The 25,168-nt window shown below is 39.1% G+C and overlaps 1 long non-coding RNA gene across 1 annotated transcript in view; it reads right to left on the minus strand.

The window, feature by feature from the left end:
• The window catches only part of LOC148130026 (uncharacterized), a 512,628-nt gene that overhangs the window by 428,701 nt on the left and 58,759 nt on the right, over positions 1–25,168 (minus strand). The window contains exons 2-3 of the long non-coding RNA XR_015750350.1: positions 20,640–20,719; positions 19,824–19,909 (exon numbers count right to left, since the gene is read on the minus strand). This is a non-coding gene — a long non-coding RNA (uncharacterized LOC148130026). The remainder of the gene's footprint in view (positions 1–19,823; positions 19,910–20,639; positions 20,720–25,168) is intronic.

Here is a 25,168-nt window from a genome sequence, read left to right on the forward strand (position 1 = left end):
TGACTACTGCTCTCTGGAACTTTCATCTGAACATCATATCTGGCCCACTGACTGCTTTTTTGGGCTGAAAGATTATTGCTGAAGGAGATGTTCTTTATACTAAAAGTAACAGTTGATGACATCTTTAGAAGATCACAGACATGTCATTGAAACTATGTGTCAGAACTGCCTCCTCACCAGTGGTAGTATTCAGCTGGTTCGCACCGGATCGAGCAAACCAGTAGAAAGGATTTGGCATGGGTTGCTGAACCGGTAGTAAATTCTGGCTGGCCACGCCCCCGACCCAGGCACCCTCCCGCCCGATGCTCGCTCACCCCACCTGCCTGATGTTTGCCTAAGGTATTTCTTTTTTTCCCCTCCCAACAATCAGCTGTACATATGATCAGCTGTGTTGGGATTCCCCTTGCTGAGGCCCAGGAAGGCAAAAAATGGCTCAGCCCCCCCCCCCCTCCATTTTTTGCCTTCCTGAGCCTTAGGGGAGCCTTCTGGGAGCAAAAAGGTGCCCCCCCCCGAGGCTCCTCTGAGGCCCAGAAGGCCCCCCCAAAAAAGCCATGCCCACCCAGTCATATGGCCATGCCCACCAAGCCACACCCATAGAACCGGTAGTAAAAAAAATTGAATCCCACCACTGCTCCTCACACCTGCACTCTGCAATTGTTTTGGTACCAGTCTGCCATGAACCCTGGGAGCAGGGGAGAGGAGCACTGGTGGGGGAGTGGGGGAATGAAAGTTAAGGAAGTGAAGGTACCTACCCAAGAGAGTGTTTCAAGGCTGCTCTGTGATGAGAAGAATTATAGCTGCAAGCCAGCCTACATTCAAAGTAGCCTTTTCCAAAACATTTTCTTTGAAATTGATCGGAGAGTGGAGAACCAGCCAGTGGTGGGATTCAAATAACTTAACAACCAGTTCTCTGCCCTAATGATTTCTTCCAACAACCAGTTCACCAAACTGCTCAGAAAGTAAAACAACCAGTTCTCCCGATATTACTAACCGATGGTACTAACTGGCTGAATCCCACCACTGGAACCAGCAATGGGAAGTACCTAAGCGAGGAAAAGTCACTTGGGGTTTTGGCATGCAAACTTCAGTTCTGACTTTGCAATATTGTATTTCACTTGACTTCTAGTAAACTATACCTTTCTCACCCCGATGGTATTAAGGATTGTTCTTATTTAGAAGCTCAAGCTGAGACAATCTGACAATCTACATTACAGGTCACTTCAAAACCATGTAAAGTGATTCGATGAAAGATAAGACAAAGAGTTGGTACCAGCCAATATAGCTATATACTTAAGCTTCAGAGAAGGATTTCTAATGAGAAAAGTACTACAGGACATGATTAAAAATCCACTGAGTTCACAAATGAGCAAACCACTGCCCTGGGACTTGTTATTTCCTCAAATAACTGGTGAACTTAAATGATTAAAGACCATTTAATGATAACATTAAGGAGACAAATTGCCCAGTTCTGCAAAACATTGCATAGGTAAAGTAAAGTATTTTTGGGCAATCTATGCCATTACAAATAGGACAAAACTGTGGCCTGCCTCTGGCTTTAAATATTATGATTACACAGTTCAGAATGATAGAGGATTTAAAATTCTATAAGAAGAAAGCAACAAGATGCTTAAAAATGACTCACCAGAGGTATACAAACACAGAAAATTTGGAAATAATTCCAAAAGATGGTGAAGTCCAAATTATGCACTGCATCCAATAAATCAGGAAAGCAAAAAGCAATATTGTTTCAATTATGAACCGATAAATTGTCTTTTGCTTCTTGTATCTGGCAAATAGGATATATTGGAAACACTTAGGCATCTTAGATCTTTTGTACTTAGTTTCTCTTTCTAAATATATTGTACTATCTGAGTTTTTCTAATACCACCCACCTACCTTAGATAGGGAAAAATTGACAAATATATCAACATAATACTTACTACTACTATTGTATTACTATAATACTTCTTCCCAAAATGACTATAATACTTCCCAATATTTCTGATTCAACTATCAGAAATGAAACCAAGAGTTGCCCGCTATTCATCTCAACCCTGGATCTGCCATCCTAAAGTCAAGAAATTCAATCCAAGAAAGGACATTCTGTGTACATGTTTTAACTTCTCAAGGCGTAAAACATGTTTTTGATTTTGTTCGTAATAACAGATCTTGTGGTAAGATGGTGGCCAATAAATTTTATAAATAAATAAATCTTTATTTTTCATGATAAAATGTCCCTTCCTTACTCTCCTCTTCCTCAGTTGCAGTGAACAAAACTCATCAAAATATGCCATTCCTTTTTTTTTTTTGTTTCTTTGTTTCTTTCTTTCTTTCAGCAACATTAATCTCTGTGACTGAGGAATGAAAGTAAAGAGGCAGATAAGCTAACACAATTATATACACCCATTAAAAGAAAAATGAAAAGTACTATTAAAGTCATTTTAGTAAGATCTTGAACATTTTAAATTCAATATAAGTGTTATATTTTAACCAAATGAGCCCTATATATGCCCTCTTGGAATTATTTGCTTTCTGGTTATGCCATGGGGCAAATAGAGCTGCCCTGAGGCCCTCTTCATACAATAATGATGCAAAAATCATTTTGCATTATTCATGTTAATTAAACTGAACCAGACAACCACTGAAATAGCTATCTGGACTGACAGAGATGTTTAAAATTGATTGTTCCATATTTCTTTCTTTCTTTTTTAAGATTAGACCTTGAAGCCAAAACACTATCAAAAATGCAGAGGAGATGTGTTTCCATCCAATGCGTAGTTCATTTTATCATTTTGGCTGGGTGGGATTAATGCGGTATAGAAATGCATTCATTTGTCTGTCCACAATAAAGTGAAAGAAAGATAATGCACATGATCATCACATACCTAATTGCCTGTGGTTTGAGAAAGCAAATGTGAAGCAAATAATTTACCATTCTTCATAGTGGCCCAATGGGATGCAGTGGCTCAGTGGCTTAGACACTGAGCTTGTTGATCAGATCCCTAGCGCCACGTAACAGAGGGAGCTCCTGTTACTTGTCCCAGCTTCTGCCAACCTAGCAGTTCGAAAACACGTAAAAAATGCAAGTAGAAAAATAAGGATCAGTTCGGTGGGAAAGTAACAGCGTTCTGTGCACCTTCGGCGTTTAGTCATGCTGGCCACGTGACCACCGAGACGTCTTTGAACAGCGCTGGCTCTTCGGCTTTGCAACGGAGATGAGCACCGCCCGCTAGAGCTGGAAACGACCCTTACCCTATAGTGGCCCAGATTAAGCATATGTTCCTGGAACTCAACTTGAGGTTGAATATGAATTATTTTATTGTTATAATTCTGGACTTTCCTTGAAGCAAAAGATAGTTGCTTTCTAATAAGAAGTAATTGTTATTTCAGGATAAAGACACAGCCACTCTTCACTTGCCTTATTGCTTTTAAATTGCCAATTGGGCAACATTAAGAGCTAATGGTCCTCTTAAGTTGCCAGCTGGGCCTATGATTTCATGGGCAAAACACATTGTACAGTGGAAATGAGTTCTTTCATGAAAAACAAGGGGAAAGAATAATACCCAAACATTTGAGGCACTTGATTACAAGGAGAAAGAAAGCAGTTCTAAATCTCTGTTCTCACAAAAACAATAGGAATGGATTTTATTTGTGGCACAGCTGCATGTAATGGAAACCATTTTAAAACATTGTGGGGGGTTTTGCCCTTAAGAGATTGTGAGTCTATTTCCTCACTGAAGGAATTTTTTGCCTTAACCATCTTCCTGGGTCCTATGTTTCATTTCCTGCAATGAGCATGCTAACATGATGGGTCTGCAGCTCTCCCCTCAATAGAGCAAAGAAAATGAGCAGAATAATTAGTTTCTTCTTTCTTTTCAGTCCTAGAAGAATTGGCCCATAAAGCTAGAGGTAAATTGTTTTTTTTTTCCCACCAACACCTTCTTCCCACTATCTTATAGCTCTTTTACATGGAGTAGAGGTAAGACTATATTACTCACTAAAGGATCTGTAGTTCAAAGATCTTTGCTCTTGGTTTCAAGCAGTGAAATAGCTAATATTTGAGGTTTGGAGAGATGTGAGACTTGTTCTGTGTAAAGTTTTGAAAATCAGAGATATTTGATTTCAGCTCCCCATCAAAACAGATCCTGATGTCTATTTTTTCAATCACCCAAAAGGATTTTTAATCATTTTTGTAATCAACTAAAAAAGAATAAGGATTCAATCATGTAAAAAAATTAAAAACAATAATTTAATTCAAAAATGAGCAATATATATATATATATATATATATATATATATATATATGTGTTGGCTTGGTTTATTTTCCACGTCATTGTAGTTCTTTTAAAGTTGTAGCAACGTTTCAGCAGAATCTCATCTGGCAGATGAGATTCTGCTAACGATGCTAACAAGAACTACAATGACGTGGAAAATACCCAACCAAGCCCCATACATGTAAGTACCGCGAAAACTTAAGAAAACATATATATATATATATATATATATATATATATATATATATATATATATATATATATATATATATATATATATATATATATATATATATATAAAATCTATCTTAGTCCTGCTGTGCCATTCCTCATAGGTTTTGTAAATAATTTCCCACAGGTATCAGCAGAATAATAATTACTCCAAGGTCTGACTGCATCTTTTCCTGGGTTAATAACACAAGCTAGATGAAATAAGATGGCCCCATATCTTATATGGACTTGAGACATATATGACTTGGAATTGTACTCAAAAGCATATCAATAAACCAGCACAGGTACCAAACCACTCACCAACAAGTGAGCCCCTAAATTCTACACCCTGTGAAGTTTCCAGGTAGCTTCCAGTCCCAACTACATTATCATCATCACATCATCATCATCATCATAGTTGGAAGGGATCTTGGAGGTGTCCAGCCATTTATGTAGACACAAAATTTTGAGGCTGTGGTTAAATGCTTTTGTACATCCTGATCAGGTGGAAAGGGAGATACAGATTTAATAAAACTAATGCAATTAGTCCAGTAGCAACAGATTCCACATCTCCAGGCTTGGTAAATGAATAAAAGCTAGTTAGCATTCCATCTTCTTCAATGTCTGTTCACCCCTTTGAAACATTTCCCCTTGAATTTGGGGAGACACTGAAGGACAGTCGATTGTCAGTGCTAACTGGATCTCTAACTTTCATTTATGCCATTTCAAATCTCCCTCTAACTCTTTTCTATTAATGCTAAGTAATAATGGATCGACTGGGCTCAACTGTAAATCAGTCTCCAGCTGCTGATGGGATTATAAACTTCAAGCAGGCATGTGTAATATTATTAGTACCCAGAGAGACTGATTTATCAGTTAACTGGCAAAAACATCTATCTTGGTTCATTATGCTTTCTATAAATCTCTTCTGTTAAGCTTATCTGCATATTAATTTTTCCCAAAGGTATTGTTCATTCTTTTCATGTTTCGTTCTCTTGATTATGGACAGATAACTGCAGTCTTGGCTGCTGAGACCATTTTGAAAATCTGCTTTAAAACCTTGTAATACTTTTGGAGGATAGGATAATTAGAAAATTTTAGTAAACCTAGTCCCCTTTTTTCCCTATTAACCTGTCCCCAAAGAACAATCTAGACTGAAATTCTGGATCCATAAATCAGTTGTGTCCATTTATTTCACTGGCTAAAACAAAAAATTGTCCAATATTGGACAACATATTTTGAAATGTGAAACAGCTTTAAAAATTGCCAATCAAGAGTATTCCTGTTTAGTGAAGAAGAGTGCAACTTTTTAACAAGAAACTTTATGCATATTTAAAGTACTAACATGGTATACACATCAAAGGTTTTAGGCTTTTTAAATTTAGATACAATTGCTATTAAAGGAGATTCAAACTAAGCTCCAATCTAGAGTGAGGTTATTCATAAATGCTTCTTTATGGTCAATTAATGGTCAATTATTTGTTTTTAAATTATTTGTTAGGTGGTGGCGCAATAGTTAGAATGCAGTATTGCAGGCTGACTCTGCCCACAGTGAGGAGTTTGATCATGGCCATTAGAGGTTGACTCAGCCTTCCATCCTTCCAAGATCAGTGAAATGAGGACCCAGATTGTTAGTGGCAATATGCTATCATTATAAGCCATCAAGAGAGTGCTTTAAAGCACTATGGATTGGCATATAAATCTAAGTACTATTGCTATTAAAATACATTTATACCCTTAGAGCTTTCCAAAAATCTACGTAGCTGCATGAGACTAGGCTGTAGCTACTATAACTAAAAATGCATAATGCATGTAAGTAGAGAGGATCAAACGGTAAGAATCTTATGAAAAATATTACTTTGGGTAAGTGGTGAAGAAGGAATCAAGTTGTTGCTGTTGTTTGTTTTTGTAAATTTTATTTGAGTTTTCACAAAAAATTACAAATAAAACATCTTTTTTGAAAGTAGCGTAATCCCGGGTTACATTTCTTCGTACAGACACAAATTCAATTTCATGCTCATTTTTATGTTCTATTCCATATCTTATTACTGTTTTACATTTTCTACATAGCTTCTCCCCTTTTTAAATTTTCTTAATTTTATTTTAATTATCTCGTCTCAATTCAAATCATTATATTTATACTTTTTGTCTGTCCTGTTTCAATTTCATATTATCTTTTCTCATTAAACAAAGTTTCTCCTGTAGTTGCTGATTGGAGTATGACATCTTTTAATTTTATCCATTTAACTCTTATTTAAGCTTCAATATATACCTTAAAGTTATAACATTCAATATAATACATAACTTCCATTCGGATTCTGTTTGGTACATTCTTAAAATACTCACTATATTCTTTTTTTAAAAAAGATTATAAATATATGTAATTAAAACAACACATTCCATTCCAATTCAATTCTATCATTAATGTTAATATTCATTAATATCTTAACTTCTTTAATATTACTTTACAATTAAATATCATACTTCTATGGGAACAGTTATAAGCTTTCCATAATTAATTTCCCCCCCCTCTTCACTTATATTTTATAAAACATTAACTAATTAAAATGTTCCCGTCCCTTCCTAATTCAATTTTCTCATTTATTTTATTTCATTTATTTTATTAACAAACATTTCACTAGATTACAGTAACTATTTTATCCCTCATTTTAATCATACATTGTTTCCAATTTTCTAAAATTATTTCTATTACTAATATAACAATACAATCTTATGTACCTTTACAGAATCCCTTTTTCAGTTAAATTTTCACCCATTTTCACCCTAAATAGGCCCTGTTTCTCTGTATCTTGTTTCTGTCCTTTGTAACTTCTTTTCCTTTCCTTCTTCCCTCTCTTCTTCTCTCTCCCCTTTTTACCCCCTTGTCTCTCTACCTCTATTTCTCTCTTCTGTATTCCCCTCTTCTGTTGCTTTCCAATATTATACTTATTTTTCGAACTATTTTTCTTTTCTTTGGTTGTTTTTTTAAGTCTTAAATTCTCCATTCTCGTTCCCACCTTTCCTTTTTCTTCCCCACGTAGAATTACTTGTTCATTAAAGATGGCTTCTTCTTTGTCCCAGTCTTCTTGTTTTGCAGACGTTTCTTGTTGTTTCTCATAGTTCCAAATCTCCATTTCTAAGAATTGAAAAACGAAGCCAAAAGAACCCTTCCCTTCTTGTGCATCTTCTTTGTACTTTTTAAGTTCCATTTTCAATTCATCCAGAAGTAGTGCCATTGTATAATTTTTTAAACAACCACCCGATTAATTTTAGTCATTCAAAAGCAATAACCAAGAATCCAAAGATCACCAAGTAATCCAAATATACGCAAGCTGTTTCTTTTTGCTCTTTTTTTTCACTTTCTCTTCCTGGGGTTCTACTGTTTAGTTACGAAGTTTCAGTTAAAATGTATCTTTTAGGAGTCTTGTTTAAGTTTTACTGTGGATTCTTTTTAATTCCAGGCAGTCTCCTCCCTCTTTCCAGATTCTGCCCTTTTATTCTTTTTCTCTCCTTTCCTGCTTATAAAATTTTATTAGTATCCCTTTGACATTTTGTTTTATTTTCAGCTTAATTGCCTGTTGATGTCAAAGCGGATTTTTTTTTCTGGTTTCTTATTTAAGTCTCTTAGTTGTCAGTATAGGGAAAGGGAGAGAAGAAAAAAAACCAAACCTTTCCCTTTTCACTTTCCTTCACTGCTTTCAGAATCTTCTTTGGGAACGATGTTATTATTTTTTTTTTAGTTTAAATTCCAGGGTACCTTAGTTGTTGCTTTTGCAATTTAACCCAGTCAGCCAAAACTTTCACTTCTTACCTTCCTCCTGCACATTCTTTTCCGGTCGAGTTCTTCTTTGAGGTGGCCATTTCTGACCACCGCTGCAACCGCCTTCAGGAAAGGGAGTAATGGCCAGCTGAGGAGGAGAGATGCAGCTCTCCTCAACCCTGCTGGCAGTCTCCCCCCTCTTCACCACCTCTACAGGGTGGCTTAGCCCCGAAACCAGCCAGCTCGGGGCGCTCCAGCGGCGAGCCCAGACCGAAACCACGCACGATCACGGATTTTTGTCTATCGCCGAAGAAGCTCAAACCGGAAGCTGGAATCAAGTTGTTAAGGGAAAAAATGTCACCTGATCTAGACAAATGAAGTTGGGCTTAAGTCCCGTCAACAGCTATCAGACTTCTAAATTAATTAGACAAGAGTAGCAGCCAGGCTTGTGGATCCAAAAAGCAAGGATTAAGGGGGATAAAAGAGGTCCTGAACACTCTTTAAGTATTGTTTGGATCCATTCTTCATGGCTTCTGTCCTTCTAGCGAGTGCCTGGCAGCCTAGTTGAAAAGGACATTGATAAGTCTCTACTTGGGTGGGGTGAGTATGATAAAGAGTAGATGTACATTGTTATCAGTAAGATTTTGCTGTTACCTTAACTTCACTGGGTCTCTATGTATTCCAAAGAAGAGATTCTTCCTGAATGCTTGTCTCAAAACAATTTGTATGAGTTCCTAATCATTTCCCATTGACCATGGCTGTGTGTTGTCTTCTCTAGCTACACCTAAAAAATCCAGGTAGAAAGCAAAGGGGCTTTACAAGGTCTGTATGCCCCAACAGACTAAGAGCGTGACCACAAACTGTACTTGGGAATGTGTGTAATAGCTGGTAATTATGTAGAACCTAAATCAGCTAGTCTCCAACTGCAATTAGAGATGCATATTAGGTAATGGCAAACCACTTCCATACTGTTGACAAAAGAACAACATGGTTGTGTGCATGAAGTCAACAGGAGATAAAATTGACTTTAATACTTTTCTTTCCTCAGAATTGATGAAAACTGTAAAGAAGTTTGATTATTCCCATTCCCTGAACATTATTACCTTTATTGTCAGAGTACAACATGTGTACAATGAGATTGGCTGAGCCTCCCTTCATGCACACACACACCCCCACACACACAACTCACATTGATGACAGAAGTCCCTAACCCAGACCCAATCTTATTTCCCTTTGTGACCTTGTTGCACAATGTGCAGGCCCCACAAGTCTGTCATACTATGTTGACATCAAGTTATTTTCCATTCAAAAGTCTGACAGCCCATGGATAGAAACTGTTCTTCAGCCTGTTGGTGTGGCTGGCTATGCTTCTATATCTCCTACCTGATGGTAGGAGAGTGAAAAAGTGCTGACCGGAGTGTGAGTCATCCCTGAGGATTTTTCTCACTCTTCTAAGGCAGCAAGCCCTAGTGATGTCATCTATTGGTCTCAGGGAATAGCCCATGATGTTCTGTGCTGTGCTCACCATCCTCTGTAGTGTCTTTCTATCTGCGATTGTCAAGCCAGCATACCACACCACAATGCAATATGTGAGGATGATTTCTATTGTGGACCGGTAAAAGGAGGTCATCAGTTGTTGTTCCACTTTATTCTTTCACAAGACCCTAAGGAAATGGAGTCACTGTTGGGCCTTTCTGGCCACCTAGGTTGTGTTGATTTTCCAGGTGAGATCTTCACTGAGGTAGACTCCCAGGAATTTAAATGAGGAAACTCTCTCCACACAGCCCCCCTTGATGTAAAGTGTGGCGGGTTCTTCTCTCTTTTTCCAGAAGTCTAATACCATCTCCTTTGTCTTGCTGATGTTTAGGTGCAGGTTGTTTTCTAGGCACCATGTGGATTCTTTTTGAACCTCCCCCCTGTATGCTGTTTCATCTCCACTTGTAATGAGACCTAAGAGGTTAGTATCATCTGTGAACTTAATGATCACAGTGGATGGGTCAGATGATACACAATCAAGTGTGTACAGTGAGTACAGGTAGGGACTGTGCACACAGCCCTTTGTGGAGCCAACGCTAAGCTTCAGGGAGGTGGATGTGACAGACCCAGCCCTCACTCTTTGTGGTCGGCCCCTCAGAAAGCCTTTGATCCAGTCGCAGATGGAAGAGGGAAAATCCAAGTCAGTCAGCTTTTTGATAAGGATGCTCAGCAGGATAGTATTGAAGGCCGAGCTGTAGTCAATGAAAAGCATCCTGACATAGTTTCCAGGTTTCTCCAGATGGCTCACTACATAATGTAAGGCAGTAGCTATGGCGTCGTCTGTCGACCTGTTACCCCTGTAGGCAAACTGATGTTTGTCAAAGTCTTATGGGAGGCATGTCCTAAGATGTTGGAGAACCAGTCTTTCAAAGCATTTCATCACTACTGATATTAACACAATAGGTCTGTTGCCATTTAGGCAATTAATTGCTGTTTTCTTGGGGACTGGGACAATAGTGGCTGGGATTCAAAAAAATTTACTACCAGTTCTGTGGGCGTAGCTTGGTGGGCATGGCAGGGGAAGGATACTGTAAAATCTCCAGTCAGAGGTGGTATTTGCTGGTTCTCCGAACTACTCAAAATTTCCGCTACTGGTTCTCCAGAACTGGTCAGAACCTGCTGAATACCACCTCTGCTCGTAGTGGGTAAAGAAGATGTTCAACTCCACTACCAATGAGGCATTAGCACTGACAGTGTTCCTCATGTTGCCATTATAGTTATAGATGAAGATGAAAAAGGAATGCAGTGATGAAAGAACTAGCATTGGAAAGTACCATTTCTGACCATCTGGATTAAAGGTGCTAAGGTGGTTTGCAACATATTTGTAGTGTTTTTCTCAGCTGATGGCAAATGTTCATCTCCACTATCATAAATCTGTGAATTTGAATCTGGATTATGCTAATTTAGTAATAACAGGTCAAAGACATGGATACTACCATTTTCTTTCCATATCGATGCACAAGAATTTCCTGAATGCAGACCGAGAGGTTATTCTCTGTACGTAAACTGGGGAGGCCATGCCATGGCACCTGTGTACTTCATGTGGAACCTTCACAGCATTTAAAGACAAGGCCAAGTTTTAATACAAGGATGGAGAATCTGTGAAAGTCCAGTTGTTGTTAAATATTCCTCAAGATGCTAAGTGCAGGAATCTCAAAAAAGTCAATAATTGTGAGGCATGCTGGAATGTATTTCAGTAATTTCTGAAAAACTATTGGTACCCCATTACTTCTTTAGTGGAATCCAATCCAGCATCATTTATTCTATTTATTTACACATTAAACTGATCTTTTCAGTTTCAACATTTTTCCCAAATACCTGTCTCCTGCATTGATATTTCCATTAAACATTACCTTAGCATCAACTAATGTAGCAGTTGTGTTTTCTGTTGCTAGCACTTTCCTCATCCACTATCAGTAGCTTCCTGTTGAGGGACCTCAGTCATTACTTCAAATCTAAATGGGCTATAATATAAAATTTCAAAATGAATTTTTTTTCCTGTCTTAGGGTACTAGACACTTGGTAGACTTTGCTAATAATAGCTAGATGATAGATAGATAGATAGATAGATAGATAGATAGATAGATAGATAGATAGATAGATAGACAGATAGATAACAGACAGACAGACAGACAGACAGACAGACAAATAGATGATACATATATAAGATGATAGGCAGACAGACAGGTAGATGGGGGGGAGAGAAAGAGAGAGAGAGAAAACACCAAGCAATTTCTTATCTTGCACAATCTGATCTTATAGCTTATTTTAGGTGTTCAGTTTAGTATATTCAACTGTCAGTGACTGGGAAGCCCTCATAAATCTGAATGAACTCAGAAAAAGTGGATTTTGAAAGCAAACGTCTCTCCTGTCAGCATGGTGTTCTCTGGGAACAGCCAGGAGAGCATTTAGCTGGAAAATATATCTTCAGAAAGTGAACGATAGATGCATTCATGGAAGAAACAGCCCAAGAGATTCTGCTGAGAACTCCAATATAAGCAAAGTGGAATGAGAGAAAAGGAGAGAGAAAGAAAAAGAACACCTGTGGAAGATTGCATTAAACTATCAAGCTCATCAGTAACAAAGAACCTTTCCTTTTGTTCTCTCTTCAGTGAAAGAGCAATCCATTTTTTATTCAATAAATGTGCATTCCATCCTTATTATCTATAAATTGCCATCCTCGGTGCCCATATGCTCCCATTTTCCAGAAGTTGAAGATTATGACTATCAAAGACACGTGGTTTCTTGTAAGGACTAATACAGTGCCTCAATCTATCCTCCCTTCTCCCAAAGGATTTCTTTCCCAGTAAAAGAAGTTTCTGCTTTTCATCTTAATTCACCTGCCTATTACTGCCTGTGCTGTGCATTTGGACCAACTTCTGAGTGGTCTTCAAGGGGATCCCTATTTAGAGCAAATTACAATAGTCAATCTATCAGGTGACTAAAGCATGCTGGCTTACAGTTCAAAAATATTCTACAATTAAAACAATACAAACATTCTAAAACAATAAAAACAATAAAGCCATCCACAATATACACAGCAACTAATATGCTTGGCCACTTAATAATAAAAGCCAGGAAAAGTGGCCCTTTCCATATTCAGCATGGGATCATGGCCAGGTTTTTCGGACCTTACAAAAAACCCAAAGGTGCTTTTTCAAAAGACAAGTGGATTTTCTTGTTTTTTCATTGAAGATGTTTCATTTCTCCAACCTTGCCACTTCTCCAAGAAGCTTCTCCAACACAACTGAAGAAGCTTCTTGGATGAGAAACAAAACATCTTCAAGTAAAAAAAAAAAAACAAGAAAAAAGCACCTTTGGGACAACTATGACCTGGATGAATCTCCAATGACCTTGTGAAAGAATCCCCATAGACCTTATGAAAAGCTAACAGGGTTGGAGACATTTTAATCTCCAAAGGGAGAAGATTTCACTGAACAGGGGCTATTGCAGAAAAGGACTGTCTCCTAGTCTCCACCTACCGACATTCTTTGGCTGACAGGTTCTGCAGCATGCCCAATCTGCTAGATCGAATTGGAGGCCTCTTGGACAAAGTTGTTGCTCAGGTAACCCGGTCCCAAATCATAAAGGTGACCACCAGCATCTCGAATTGCATCTGGAAACATATCTGTGTTCATGTCACTAGTATGTTAGCATTTGGGCATCACTGCAGTTTTCTGCAAACACCACTGAAGTCATTTTAACATTTCCCTAACTCATTATTGAAAATAAGAAGGATTGTTTAAATAGGACTTGAAACTACCTAAGTCCTCATTAAAGTCTCATTTTATCTTGCTATTTTTGCCATGCAATTAGATAAAACCTTTACTCTGATTTTATTATCTGGGAAAAAAATTTATTATTACACAATATGAACTAGCATCCCATCATCATAATAAAGGACAATGGCAAGGCCTTGCAAAGGTTTGGCTTCATAGCTGCTCCATTGGCTGTAGAACAATGCTTTTTCCACTCTGGAATTCTGTGGCATCTTGTTAAGAGGAATCTGGCAATAATGCAGTGTTACCACTGAACACAATATCTGTTTTCTTCCTCTGATAGTCTCTGAACAGGTTAGCAGAGCCCGTTGTGGGAGCCATTCAACGGTGTCAGTCAATTCAATGGGTTCACATTAAGCTTCTTCTGAAATCAGTGAACTCAAGTCAACTGGCACAAAATCCCCCCTTTTTTCCCCTGGACTTTTCAACACAAACTTTTCCAAAGCCTATTTAGAGTAAGCTCTTTAAAACTGATTAACATTTAATTAGTATCAACATTTACGATTGTCAATCACCTTCATTAGGATGCTGAACTGTTACTGGTCCCTCTTCTTCCTAAGCTTGCACTGTGAAGGTTGCTGTTAATTAAAAATCTATTTTGGTTTCCATGATCCCAGGAAGTATTAATTTGTATCTTGAAGAATAACTATTGCTGGCTAGCTCAATTGTCAGCTGGGCTTCCAAAATGAATTATGTAGCTTCTCCAAAATATACATACTTGTATGTCTTTCCTCGTGGGAAAACATTAGCTAAAAAGGCTACATTGCCTCCTCTACAGACAAAAGCAACTTTGGCAACAACTGGTTTAGGAGACTTAAATGGGTTAAAAAGTTGGGTTCTTCTTCCTTTGGACAGCATCACTCTGATCTGAGTAAATGCAGTAGCATTTACTATTGCTATTCGGTTTTTGAATATTAAAAGGGATCACAAGCTGGAATCGTAAAATAACCACATCATTTTAACATTTTAAATTATTCCAGTTTAACATTGGAAATTATTCCTCATCTACAGGAAAGAGTTGTGCCCAGGTTACAATTAAAATATAAATATTAATACAATACAATAATGAATTAAAAGGCTTTCAAGCTAAGCTTGATTTTTATTTGGGAAATCTCTTGAAGTTTTCTCCTAGGGTGTAGATTGAATTTCCATCTGTTTTAGAGACCTGGTATTCCCTGGTAGTGTCCAATCTAATTACTAATCTGGGTCAACCATGCTTAACTCTTTGAGTTCAAATAAGTTCAGCCAGATAGCTGCTGAGGATGCATGCATAGGCAGACATTTCTCCATATCATGTTTCCTTGATCTAGTGTTTCACAGAATAATTACCCTAATCAAAGCCTAACTTGCTTTTTGTTTCTTTGTTTGCTTCCTCTGTCCTCACTTTTCTTCTTTTGGCACATGTTTTGGAAATTTAAGCAGCAGGCGGAAATTGTAGTGTGCTTTAAATAAACAAAGAATTTAGGAATCATCTCATACATAACTTCCTTCATACAAGACCACCAGGGCAAGCAGAAAGAAGAACGTCCATAACTATTTAGCCTCCATTGAAATAATTCCCAGAAAAAAGAATCCACCATACAGCACATGTCTACATGACACTTCATTTCACTACGAGCTTGATGTGTAAGAAGGAAGGAACCACAGAGTCTGCTTCACTTCTATGTGAATGAATGAATGAATGAATGAATGAATGAATGAATGAATGAATGAATGAATGAATTCTTTATTAGCCAAGCATGAATGGACACACAAAGAATTTGTCTTGGTGCATATGCTCTCAGTGTACATAAAAAGAAAAGATACATTCATCAAGAATCATAAGGTACAGCACTTAATGATAGTCATAGGGTGCAAATAAGCAATCAAATCATACTCAGAAACAGTCAATATAAATTATAAGGATACAAGCAACAAAGTTACAGTCATTGGTCATGCCCATGTCGGGATCTGATTGGGGTGGTGGGGGAAACCAAGCAGCTGTCAAGGAGTCAGAGTGTGGCTCCATTAGCTGTGGAAGAAACAGTTTGGCTCGGCAGAGCAGGGGAGAGGTACAGCAAAGGGATCATGAGGAAGATCAAAGGGATTCAGAGGAAGATCCAGGCCCACCCCCTCTTCATCCTAGAGCACACAGGAAGGAACAGAGAAGGGAGCAACATGAGTTGCGTGGCTTACGGGGGAAGAAAGGGCCCTGATTCCCTTCATTAGCTGCAGCTGGGAACACAGTGTTTAAAAAGGGAAGCTGCGCACAGCAAGTTGTTGGGAGCAAATTGTGAATTATCTGGTATCATTGAGGCTTATCTGTGTTCCTGGTGTCTTCCCAACTGTGTGTGTTTTGCTGTGCTTTCAAGTCTGCAATTCTTTCTCCTGCCCTGTCAAGTTAATTACTACAGTGTGGTTTGTTTGGATTTTTATTTACAGTTTGTATGTATTTTGTTTTTGGACTGAATTTCCTCCACTTAAAGACTGTTTGTGATGACCAGGGGCATGACACAAAAATAACCAAGTCACAAAAATAGAAGAAAGTCCCTTTAAACCCTCCAAGTTGGCCCCAATGTCCAATTATCCTCAGCTGGCTATCAAACTCTTAAAGAAAACAGTTTACGAAGAGAGTAAATGCAGCCCGCACCCAAAGTAAAGTTAATTCAAAATAAACAAAAAACAAAAAAACCACACTGAATGAATTATTATGGCAGGCAAGGATGATTAATTGCAGAGTTTTACCAGATAATGCAGCAACCACAGTTGGGAGGAAGCCAAAACACAGATAAGCTCCGACAAGAATGTATGCTTTGCTTACAGCAACTTTGCTATGCACAGTTTGTCCTTTTAAACAGTCCTCCCATCTGCAGCTCATGAAGGGGATCAGGACCCCTTCCTCCCCCATAGACCATGCCACTCATGTTTCTCCCTTATCCATTCCTCCTTGTGTGCCCTAGGATGAAGAGGGGATGGGCCTGGGTCTTCCTCTGAATGCCCATCCAGCCTGTGCCCTTCCCCAGTTTCCTCCACAACCACCGGAGCCACACTCCCACTCCCTGTCAACTGTTCCATCTCTCCCTCGGAGTTAGACTCCAACAGGGGCATCACACTGTTCCTGGGAGAGTTTTTCTCCAGCTGAAGGTAACCAGGACATTGGGGGCAAAGTTGGAGATAATAAAGGGACTCTTCTTGCTTATTTGACTGTGTTGCCTTTGTGCCACACTCTGGGTCATCACAGTCATACAGTCATAAGTGGGAGGAGATGGGTGATAGGAATGATGAGAAGACTAATAGTAATAGTAATGCAGACTTGGTAAATAGTTGACAATGTTGAGGGAATTATTTGTTTAGCAGAGTGATGGCTTTTGGAGAAAAAAATGTCCTTGTGTCTAGTTATTCTGGTGTACAGTGCTCTATAGCATCATTTTGAGGGTAGAAGTTGAAGCCATTTATGTCCAGGATGTGAGGGGTCTGTAAATATTTTCACATCCCTCTTTTTTACTTGTGCAGTATACAGAGGCAGGTTGGTTAATAAGATCTCTGTCTGTCTTGTTGGGTTGCAGCTCCTTGCAGATGACAGACTCAATAATTCCTCTGTAGAACTGTATCAGCAGCTTTGAGCTTTGAGCTTTCTGAGTTGGCTCAGAAAGAACATTCTTTGTTGTACTTTTTTGATGACGTTTTTGATGTCCATTTTAGGTTTGAGATATGATAGAACCTAGAAATTTGAAGGTCTCTACTGTTGATACTGTGTTATCTAGTATTGTAAGAGGTGGAAGTATGGGAGGGTTTCTCCTAAAGTCTACCAACATATCTATGGTTTTGAGTGTGTTCAGTTCCAGCTTGTTCCGGTCATACCACAAGGCAAGTTGTACAACCTCCCATCTGTATGTGGATTCATCGTTGTCTCAAATGAGACCAATCACTGTTGTATCATCTGCAAACTTCAGTATTTTAACAGATGGGTCATTTGAGGTGCAGTCATTGGTATATCGGGAGAAGTGGAGGGAGCACACAGCCTTGGAGGTGGGGCATGGTAATTGTACAGGTATCTGATGTGATATATTTACATTTCTGTTCTTCTGTCCTTCATTTCTTTGAGCCAGGAAATGCTCCAAAGGTTTATAAGTGTCACAGGGTGAAGTAATGATACATTTTCTGTCTCAGAGGTTCATTTGCAATTTTTAAAGGGATCAAATCAAGCTCACATTCACCTAACATTGTTCACTTAACTACTACTTATTTTTTGTATGATGTTGGGATGATGGTTTTCATGATATATTGCTCCATTCTGGCCTCTATTTACAACAATTTTCTTGTTTAAAACCCTGATGTATTTGTGCCTGTATTGTTCTTTCACCTTGACAGTCAACATGGCTTTTATTTTCTTCCAATCTACTGAACACAGACAATTTTTGTGGGGGAGGGGGAACCCTGCTCAAATATCTCTGGCAGAAAGGGAGATTTTTACATGACATAGGCTGGGAGATGATAGAAACTTTTCAGGCTTTCTACCATCAGGACTAAATTATGAGTTGACTTTATCCTTCCACCACTACTTTGTTAAATTTAGATATGAAACTTTTGCTTCAAACATTCATTCATTTTTTCCCCAGTCACAGATTGTGAAAAGGTAATGTTCTCTGCTATATGTGTTTAAGGATGAAACCACCATTCTTCACATTCTGGAATGTTCACGTCTAAGGCAATAAAATTTCCCTTTTTATGCACTTCACAAGACAAAATGCATTGTGACAGAAGATTACTCTGAACAGATTCAATACACATGTGAGGGGCAAGTTGGCTTGGTGTCAAGTCTAAGAGAAACTGGAGCTTTGCACATACAAAGAGAAACCTGTTAACATTTACTTAAGTACAAATCCCTTCATAGCATTCATAGTGATTCAATCCGTAGAATATTTTCCCCACTCCATAAGGTGCATAACAAAGAATGGAATTAACTGAAGGAGTACAAAATCCAGTTTACAAAAGACAGCAAATGAACCTTTCTTCTTAAATACATATCTTCAAAAGATGCCACAAAAGAACCATGGTAGCACAGTGGCTAGAATGCAGTATTGCAGGCTAACTTACTGCTCACTGCCAGGAGTTCGATTCTCAGCCTTCCATACTTCCGAAGTCAGTAAAATGTGGATCCAGATTTTGGGGGACAACATGCTGACTCTGTAAACTGCTTAGAAGGGTCTTTAAAGCACTGTGAAGCTGTATATAGATGTAAATGTTATTGCTATTTATAGAATCCACAAAAGGTAAGGATTGTCTCTGCATAGATGATAACATACTTTCTTCTCCTGCAGGGATAGCATTCTCTTATCCTGCCATGCCTAGTTGGGATTTATCTTGCATGTCAGCAACCACTCAGCCCAGTAGATTGGGATAAAAAAATGTCCAAAGGAAACAAGGGTCTATGTACCGCTAGTCAGATTGAGGTTCCTTAATAGGTGCTACAGTATTAGTTGATTGATTATGTGCCAGCAAGTCATTTTTGACTTCAAGTGACCACATAGAAAGATTTTCTCCAGGAGGGTAGCTGCTGGTTCATTCAAGGTACTACTGTAACTCAGAGGACTGAGAATTCTGGTAGAGGAATTTGTACAGACATTTTTATATTTCTAGACAGATGCTAACAGAAGGTTTTTTGGGCTAATAGGCTCCTTTTTAAATGTCTCTCAAAAATGATTTTTAGATCATTTTTATGATAGATAGATAGATAGATAGATAGATAGATAGATAGATAGATAGATAGATAGATGATAGATGATAGATAGATAGATAGATAGATAGATAGATAGATAGATAGATAGATAGATAGATAGATAGATTCGGGGTAGAGTTGGGGCAACTGGATGGAATTTATTGACTGGATGCCCTTCCTGACACCTGTGCAAAGTTCACAGCAGATATTTCCTCTTGTACCCTAGGAAAAAAATATCTGCCACTACCTCAGATTGAACTTTCAACCTTTACTGAGAGGGAGGCAAGCATCTTCACCACTAGGCTGCCATGCTGCTTATTTATTTACACACAGCCACACACCAAAAGTGAAATCCTGGTGGTTTGGCCCAGTTCATCTAAACCGGTAGTAAAAATGCTACCGGTTCAGCCAAACCAGTATTTCTGATGATCAGCTGGGTGACGATCAGATGTGTCACGCATTTAGATTAGCTGGAAAGCAGAAAATCATCAGATTTCTTGCTTTCTAGCTAATCTAAAGCACGCAGCACAGCTGATTCCCCCGCCCCCCCTTGCTGTTGTACTTACCTTGGAAGGCTTCAAAATGCTTCTTTTTTCAACATCCAGGAGGCTTCCCTGAGGCCCACTAGGCCAAAAACGGGACGCGGGGGGTGCTGCAAAAAAAAAGGAAAAAAAGCTTTTGACCCACCCTCCAGTCACATAGCCACCACATAGCCATGCCCACCCAGTCACATGACCATCTGGCCACCCCCACCTGGCTATGCCCACCTGGCTATGCCCACCTAGCCACATTCACAGAACTGGTAGTAAACAAAAATTGGAATCCCACCACTCTCTCTCTTTCTCTCTGTCTGTCTCTGTCTCTGTCTCTCTCTCTCTCTCTCTCACACACACACACACACACACACACTTGAGTCTTACGTTGAGTAGCTTACACAAATTAGATCAAATCCATTTATTATAGCCATAAAGCCATATACTTGTTGCCTTCACAAAATAAGATCAGTGGAGATCCAAAGGCAACTCAGCTGACGTCCACCTGTACATTTCCAACTACTCTTTGGATCTTCCAATATAGGGGTAAGGAAATAATCCCTGTATGACAGTTCCCAGTACTTTTTAGCAAGGCTGATATTATACAAACTGTTGCATATTTTACCTTCTCATGATTTCATTCTCTGACTATGTCTATTTAATATATTATTTCTACACATTTTTACTCAGACTTTTGTTGAATGGGAAAGAAAAGAAAAAACAGGAAAGGCTTTTGAATGATTTGTTCCTGCAGATTCAAATGTCAAATGAGTAATACTGCAGAAAGCTCCTTTGGCAAAGTTAGGAATTTTTATCACTGATTGTCAGAAACAAGAAAGAAAAGGGTACCATCAGTAGTTCTATTTCCTGCCCACTGGGATTTTGTCCTGAAGTAACCGCAGTGAAGACCTCAGTTGAATTATTTCTCCCTTTTTGCAGAAGAAAAAACAGACAGAAAGAAATATATTAGAGCAAGTGAAGTTAGAACCAAAAGCAAATGAAATGTTTCATCTAGAGTAATATGGATGACCCATTGCTTAGCCAGTGAAGGCCTCATTGCTCTAGAAACTAGAGTTATGGAAGAGTACAGTGAATTCATTTCAACTTTCATTATACTAGCAACTGCAGGTGTGCGATTAACAAGAGAATTGCTGTTGTGAATAGCTGGCCAGCATTTACAGTCTCCCTAAATGTCAATCAATGTCTGAGCTTGAATCCATAATCTCTCTTGAATATGAAGATATGGCAACAGGAGATTCCTTCAAACTTTTCTCTTCTAGATAAGAAAAGGGTTCCTTCTACTGAGACAAAAGAAGAAATTACACAGATAAGAAGTATGAAGCTGAAATTGCTGAAGTGGGGTAACAAGGGAGCACATAATTTCCTTAGGCATTTTTTTCTTTTTATGACCTGTAATCCCTTGCTTCAGAGTGGAATCAGGGCAACTGAATGGAGCTCAGCATTTACTGGCCAGATGCCCTTCCTGACATCTATGTAGAGTTCACAGCAAACATTTTTTTCTCTTTGCACCTTGATAGAGAAACATCTGTCGCAGCCTAGTATTGAACTCTCAACCTTCTGAGTGGGAGCTGAATGTCTTTACCTCTAGGCCAGTAGTCCCCAACCTTTTTTGTCCCACGGACCGGTACAATCCACAGACCGATCCATGGACCGGTACCGGCATCAGCACGCACGACCAAGGCAAGGCAAGCTGAGCGACTGGCCAGCCAGCCGTCCCCCGCTTCTCCCCGCCACCTTCAACTCCTCCTTTGTACCTTCTCGTGGTCGATGGGCTTTTCGGGCTCTTTCTTAATCTCCTCCTGAGTAACGCGAGACTCCACCGCCATCGGGACGGCTCTTTGTTCGAAGCCACCCCCCCTCTTCGACGAAACTAATGCGCGAGGATTCCTTCAGCACCCAAACGCTGCTTTCCAACCGACGACCGACAAGCTCACTCGGAAGCACTTTCTCAAGCGCAGTCGAAACAAGATGGTGGCACCCAAGCAAAATAGGTGGCCTAGTACAAAATGATCCACGGACCGGTACCAGTCCGGGGCCCGGTGGTTGGGGACCCCTGCTCTAGGCCACCATGCTGTTCTCCCCAGCCATTACTATCAATATTAGAATTATCCCAACAATTTACTATAGGTTTAGGAAAAGGAAGCAAAAATATTTGCTTCATGATTGAGGTTGTTTCTATAGAAATATGTAAATATTTTAGCTAGGAATCTATGTTGGACATTGGATTTTATTTCATTTCATTTTATTCCATGTTAAATAAGCACTCTTATCTCTTGGGTTTGCATCTTTGTAAAACTTGGGAATTTTCAGTTATTGTTTATTTTGGACTGTGTTCACAGATATAGCTTTACAGTCTTTAAGTCAATGTTTTTCTTGATAAAATTTGAGTATTTTAAGATCCTGATCTGCATAGCAACTAAATAATTCATACTAAACCATCACCATCTAAACTGCAAACTGCATCTTAAACTCTAAACTTCATCTTGTTTTAGGAGCATTTTTCCTCTTTTTAATTCATCTGGAAGTATCTGTTTTATTGAAGAAGCTCTGCCATTTTCCTCTCCAACAGGGAATGGCTGCATATAAATGTTTAAGTTAAAGGGAAGTTTTAAATCTGATTTGATTTTATTTTTTAAAAAGTTTAATTTTCTTTATCTCTTGTGAGAATGTCTCTATCTTTCCAAAAGGGGAGAGAGAAGGAGGGTTTGAGGAGGAAGGAGTTTAATCTTTTAACACATAGCTTGATGCTGCTAAGGAGCCAGGAGATGATTTAGTGAAAATCATTTCATTTTCCCCTTGTCAAGAACCAGGGAAGTTCAAATGTGTATAAAGAATAAGGAATCTGAACTATTAATGGTCAAAGGAAATTAGTGAAAATTAAGAATAGAAAGGAATTCAAGGTGGGCTGGGCTTATATCACTTGTGGACACAAAGGGACTCATGACTGATAGGGTGTTTGACCCCTCCCTCAGGCTCAGTCTGGTTATCTCCTACACCCCAATTTTTATTTCTTATTTGTCAGAAGGGCTGTACAGATTGAGCAAAGAGAGAAATGAGATGCTTTCAAGGACATAAAGTGGTGGCAGATGCAACTACAAAGCAGTTACATCAAGAAAAGAAAGTAGAAGGTAGAACCTTAATTACAGACTAGCGGCACAGTTGGATTCATGAATAAGTTAGACTTTGTTTTCACCATGGTTTATCAGTTATATCAGCTTAGCAGGCATTTCTTTTTAAAGCATCATTCAAGCTGGGTCCACCCAGCACATTATGCGAAATCTATTATAGCTTAGAGCAAAGGTAGATAGCTTAGCCTTTTTAGAGAAATTAGTAGATAGAATCAGGAACTTGGGGAACTAGAATGGGGGAGAGAGAGAGATTGATTTGAACTGCAATGTCAAACAAGACTTCATTTGTAGTGTTCATCTCCTGGGTCTTGAAGAACATTGGTTCATAATTCATTACTGAGAACTGGATGAGAGAAAACATAAATCTGCACTGGCAACTGTTGGCACCTCCTTTGGAGGGTTTCCTAATTCTTAGAGGGAAACTAACCCAGTACATCAAATCTTTGCACTTGATACCAAAGGATTTTGACTGATTGTCCATCTAGCTGAGAACGGTCCTCATGGGAAGTGCTTTTGCGTTTTCTTCCAACCCCCATTTCAACTGAGCTACCATCCTACCCCAAGTGAACCTTGGGAAATACTTACCGTATTTATCGGCGTATAACACGCACAGGCGTATAACACGCATCTTCATTTTAAGGGGGAAATTTCAGGGAAAAAAATTTAAAAAAATTCTGCCTGCCTGCCTTAGTTTCTGCTTGTTTGGGAGCAGCCGGCTGAGAATAATAACTATTCGCCTCTTTTACTCAGCGAAGCTGTTCCGATTCAACCATTAACGAAGGCAGGCAGGCAGGCAAGCGGAGCACTGCGGGCGGGCGGGCGGGGTGGGGGTGGGGGGAGGCGACAGGAAAAGCCCCCGCTTCTTTGAAGCAGTTTCTTCCTGTGCTGGTGGAGGAGCGAGAGAGGCTGACCCAGAGAGAAGGACAGGCGGTTGCTTCCTCCTCCCCTTCTTTCATTTGTGTCCTTGATCCCGATCCCAGCAGCATTCACGAAGGCTTCTTAACATTATATCGGCGTATAACACGCATACATCATTGCCCCCTATTTTCAGGGGAAAAGTGCGTGTTATGCGCCGATCCTCTGATACTTGATTTTGATTTTGAGCAAGGTCACTTGGCTCGTTAGGGTTTTCCCGTCCTGCTTCACTTTTTTGACAATTCCTTCTCAATTGACTGGAATTAAACATGCCAGGCCTCAGAGCTACGGCTGCTCACCAACTACATGCCTTTCCTCCTCAGGGGCCAATTTTTTGTTGCACAAAGGAGGCATCTTAATGGACAGACTGATTACTTATCTTGGGCAAATCTAGAGCTATAATTAAAACTTGCATGGGAGATAGGTGGATGGCATTTGACTCCCGCTGCTCCCTTTAATATACTGCTCCTGTCTCTCTAATGGGGAAAAATGTATGTTTTTTGAAAAACAAAAAACTGCAAGCTTGTTTCTCCCCCTCCAGGATCTCGGTAGGGAATAGCTGCTAATTGGTGATTAACAAGATTCTCCCTAATTGTTTGCAGTAGAAAGGGTGTGATTGCCACCCCAATGGTTACAAAAAGAAAAAAAAGATTCATATTATAAATCAGTAACAGCTTTGCTTTCTGCTGCTAGAGAAAGGACCATTTAGCAAGCTGAGCTTCAGATGGAAGGTGACTGAGCAGGAGCCACTTAATCCTTACTCTGCTATTCTTATACATTAATCAGATCAGGAAGTTGTTGTGTAAGTGGCAGAGAATTTGCTGTTGCAATAATGCATCTGAATTTCTAGACCTGAAGACATTCAAAGAATTAAACAATTCTTACTGATCAATACCACAGACAATACTGCTACCCTACAAAAAGATCTCGACTATGTATCAGAATGGTCAAACAAATGGCAACTTCAAATCTCAACAAATAAATGCTCTGTCTTACATATTGGCAAAAAAAAATCAGAAAATAAAATACAAGCTGAATAGTCAAGATCTTGTTGATGACCCAAGCTCTGTAAAGGACCTTGGAATACTCACCTCTAATGATCTAAGTGCTAGAGCCCACTGCAACTACATAGCCAAAAAGGCATTAAGAGTTGTTAACCTAATCCTACGTAGCTTTTTCTCTGGTAATATCACACTACTAACCAGAGCATACAAAACATTTGCTAGACCAATACTCGAATACAGTTCATCAGTCTGGAACCCACATTACATATCTGATATTAGCACAATTGAGAAAGTCCAGAAATATTTCACA

Source organism: Notechis scutatus, chromosome 7 (assembly GCF_049901735.1).
Source record: "Notechis scutatus isolate UNSWTSFEM ecotype Mainland chromosome 7, rNotScu1.2, whole genome shotgun sequence".
Lineage (NCBI taxonomy): Eukaryota > Metazoa > Chordata > Lepidosauria > Squamata > Elapidae > Notechis > Notechis scutatus.